Source organism: Primulina tabacum, chromosome 3 (genome assembly GCF_025594145.1).
Source record: "Primulina tabacum isolate GXHZ01 chromosome 3, ASM2559414v2, whole genome shotgun sequence".
NCBI lineage: Eukaryota > Viridiplantae > Streptophyta > Magnoliopsida > Lamiales > Gesneriaceae > Primulina > Primulina tabacum.
The window spans coordinates 28,990,989-28,995,545 of record NC_134552.1 but is presented as its reverse complement, the minus strand read 5'-3'; the positions used below and the strand labels follow the sequence as shown (position 1 = coordinate 28,995,545).

Here is a 4,557-nt window from a genome sequence, read left to right as displayed (position 1 = left end):
GCATTAAAAACATCAAAAGTAATCTATTCCTCCCCCACTCTATATCTCAACTTCCCTTCTTGAACATCAATCAGGGCCTTGCCAGTCGCAAGGAATGGTCTCCACAAAATCAAAGGAATTTCCATATCTTCCTCCATGTCGAGCACCACGAAATCTGCCGGAAAAATAAATTTGTCCACTTTCACTAGCACATCCTCAATCACTCCTCATGGATACTTGACAGATCTGTCAGCTAGCTATAAGGACATCCTAGTTGGCTTAGGCTCTCCTAATCCGAGTTTCCTGAATACAGATAAAAGCATAAGATTAATACTTGCTCCAAGATCACACAAAGCTTTATGGAAAACAACATCACCAATCATGCAAGGAATAGAAAAACTCCCTGGGTCTTTTAGTTTCGGTGGGATTTTGTTTTACACCAAAGCAGAGCAATTTTCAGTTAAGTTTACCGTCATGTGATCCTCCAACTTCCTCTTATTAGCTAATAGGTCTTTCAAAAATTTAGCATAATTAGGCATTTGCATCAAAGCATCGGCAAAAGGAATATTGATATGAAATTTTTTAAATACCTCAAGAAACTTACCGAATTGTGCATCAAATTTTGCTTTTTTCAGTGCTGCAGGAAAAGGGGGAGGTATAACAATTTTAGATTGTGCAGTGGGTGCTGGTGTAGAGTTAGAAGACTTACCTTTAGATTTCTCAGTCAGTTCATCCGGAACTTGATTTTTTTCTTTTTCTCTCGAATCTAAAATTTTTCCACTCTTCAACTCAATGGCCTTCACTTGCTCTTTTGGATTGGTCTCGGTGTTACTTGGCAAGGTGCCCGGCTCTCTACTTACTATCATCTTTGCTAACTGTCCAATCTGAATTTCTAGCCCTTTTATCGATGCATCTTGATTTTGGAGTCTAGTTTCGGTAGATTAGATGAACTTAGACACCATTTGCTCCAAATTGGACTTCTCTTCTCTAGGAGGATCAGATCTGTACATCGGTTGTTTCCCATATGGTTGTCCTCCTTGTGGTCGATTCTGACTGTTTTGACCACCCCATGAGAAGTTGGGATGTTGCCTCCATCCAGGATTGTCATTCCTTGGACGGTTTTGGATTCCAACTTGATTCACAGGTGCCCCTTCTGGCACATAAAAAGGACCACTGTCTTGACAGTCCTTAACATAGTGTTCTCCTCCGCATTTTTCACAAAATATCTCTTGCAGACGCATAGCCGTACCACCCATATTAAAACCATCCAGTTTCCTGTTCAAGACATCAAGTTGTGCAGTAATAGCGGAAAGGTCAGTTACCTGGTGAACTCCTGCACTCCTTCGCTGGTTGTTCCTTTCAGATTGAGGATGATAGCTGCTAGCAGCCATCTCCTCCAATAACTCGTATCCTTCCTCAGCAGTTTTTGTCAAGAGGTTTCCACACGCAGCGGCATCTATCATAGTACGATTAGGAGTAAGCAAGCCATAGTAAAAGGTTTGAACAACTAACCCAAGTGGCAGTTCGTGGTGAGGGAATCTTCGCAATAGATCCTTGAAACGCTCCCATGCCTCATATAAGGATTCTTGCTTGAATTGAGCAAAAGTGGTGATGTCTGCCCGCAGCTTCATGGTCTTAGATGGAGGAAAGTATTTGATGAGAAACGCCTTCGCCATATCCTCCCATGTGGTGATCGAACCTACATGCAAACAATTTAACCATGCTTTAGCTTTATCACGTAAGGAGAAAGGAAATAAACGCAGTCTAACAGTATCATCAAAAACTCCATTAAATTTAAAAGTATCGCAAATTTCAAGAAAATATGCGATGTGCGTGTTTGGGTCATCTACTGCAGATCCTCCAAACTGGACTGTATTCTGAATCATATGGATTTTAGTTGGTTTGATTTCGAAGTGATTTGCTCGCACAATATGCCTCACAATGCTGGGGCGTGCACCATCCAAAGAAGGCTGGGAATATTCTAGCATTGGTATGCGGCATGGCATCTCAACCTGTCTATCTTCACGATGTTCCTCCTCATGCTCGTGCTCGTGTCTCTCCATCAGTTCCTTTAGTCTCTGCTGTTGTCTTCTCCTGCGGAAAGTTATTTCAATTTCAGGGTCAAACTGCTCAAGCTCCACGTCAAGTGACTTTGGCATGCACTGGACGAGATATCTGCAATGGAATATGGAGTGTTAATTTAATAAATATGAAACAATGCTAAAGAAAATAACTAAAAATAAAATGTGAATTAACAGTTCCCCGGCAACGGCGCCAAAAACTTGATCAAGCAAAACTTGCACTGTGGAATCCTTAATAAAAATATGATTTTGTATGTTCAAAAATTAATCTCAAGTGCACGATGTCAAGTAATATGATTTTGTATGCTCAAAAATATGATTTTATATGCTCAAAAATATTATAATGTACGTGAGTACGAGTAAAAATATGATTTTGTATGCTCAAAAATATGATTTTAGCAACGAAAATTGATTGATTGCTTATTACTGCTATGCTCAAATAAATACGCAAATAAAATGATTCAGGAATTGGATAATGAAATATGATATCAAAAATGGTTGATTTAAAATTCAATGAGAAATGGATTTGTTGGGAATTTCGGTTCACCTACCCCTCGTTAATTAATTAATTCGTTCGATAGTGACTGTATGCTTCCGACATGATTTCCTATTCAATTGAACACACTCTCTCGAGCTATGCCAAACTAATTGTACTCAATGAAGTAATTAAATGTGTTTAATTATTTATCAAGAGCGAATTGCATGTCGATCTATGAAATCCCCTAGTTTTCGACCCTTAGGACTATAACTATCGGCGCGTATCCAATTTCATATATCTATGTAAATTATAGATCCACGGATTATACTACTCGTTCCTATCACAAGTTATTCTCTCGAACTCACTCGCAATATAAAAACGTTGTTAAAGTTAGCTACGCTCTAACAACACGATAAAACAATAGTAAAATCAAGAATAAATCCCAAATCAAAATATTGAATTAACTAAATCAGAGTTCGGGGTAGGATCCCCTTAAATCCCAACAAATGTTTTAAGTTTAGCTACTCGAATTCATAATAGACATAAACACAACAATGTTTAAAAGATAAAAACTAAGTTAGAAATACTAGATTTGATGGAAAAACGCAAAGGCGATGCCCAGAAAATTGTCGAATCTGCAATCCAAGCGCGAATTCCTCTCTAAGCTTCGTGGCGGCTCTCCAATAAAGTCTGAATGATGCTCCCAAAAACGTCCCAATCCCCACCATATTGCCCATATCCAGAAACTAAGGAAAGGAATCGTCCAAAATTTTTTCCAAAAATACTGGCGCGCCCGGGTGGGCATAAGATTTCGCCCGAGCGGATGTCTTTCGCAGATTTTTTCTCACTTCCTCTTGGAGGCGCTCGGGCGGACCTAATTTTCCGCCCGGGCGGATGACCTTCGCAAAAACTCCTTCTCTCACGCCTTGGAGGCGCCCGGGCGGACATAAATGTGCGCCCGAGCGGATGACTTTCGAATTTCTCCCTTTTATTTTCAGTTTCTTCACAAATCTCCGGCAATTTTCACCAAATAAAAACATGAGCAATGAGAAAACATAAATTATGCTAAATAACACAAAATGCATGAAATCTAAATGATAAATGCAACACAACGGGACACAACACGATAAGAAAAACAAGTAAAATCCACCTATATCATTCATCCTTCGATCTTGCTTGTGTATGTTAGAGTAGGTGCTCGTCGAGCCAAGTGTTGGCCGAGTGTTCACAATAAAACTCTATTTATAAACAATCTTTATTTTAATAATATTTTAAATTATTGTTTTGGCACATATTTATCTATATACCAATGCTAGTTGCATAGATAAAGATCTTGAATATACAAATAGTAGAAAGAATATGAGATGCTCATATGATGAGTATCATGAAACTCATATTTGGAATACTGTATATTTTAAACAGTTCCTAGTCGATTCTGCCACCACTAAGAAGGATATTGGTCGCTCGAGTTTGAAACTAATATCTGCGATGTGAGTACCATGTTTCATTGGTAGGGGACATTGTGATGTCCGAGCATGCAGATAGGTGCTCCTAGTAGAGTGCACTGAACAACCCTCCATATAGGACTTTCCAAGTGGTTCTCACTTATCGAGTGGAAACGTCATAGTTTATGGTTGTACTCCATTAGTCCTTATGACCCGGGACAACATTGAGACTCTATGTGCTAGCATTGCACTTTGACTTGTTTACCGACTCTCATCGGGTCATCAAGTGGCAAGGTTGGGTGTTTTGTCGAAACATATAGGAGTCGATGCATTGTAGTCGGGGATTCACCGCTTACCTTCAGGTATGGATATCCTATGTGTATGTAGTTTTAAATCTCTGATCAGAGTATGGTGGTAATTATGAAAGGGGTTTCATAGATTACCCCATCGATGCAACTACGACATGACACATAGTATCGATTCTTTGACAGCTCTCGATATACAAATAGTTGTCGAATCGGTCGGGATATATGAGATGAAGGGACGGTACTGTACGCTAACCATAATTGAATGA

The 4,557-nt window shown here is 39.3% G+C and overlaps 1 non-coding gene across 1 annotated transcript; it reads left to right on the top strand.

The window, feature by feature from the left end:
• Positions 1–1,500: 1,500 nt before the first annotated feature.
• On the top strand, positions 1,501–1,606 carry LOC142541193 (small nucleolar RNA R71). The gene has a single exon (XR_012819260.1). It is a non-coding gene; the product is annotated as a small nucleolar RNA R71 (small nucleolar RNA).
• The last annotated feature ends 2,951 nt before the right edge of the window (positions 1,607–4,557 follow it).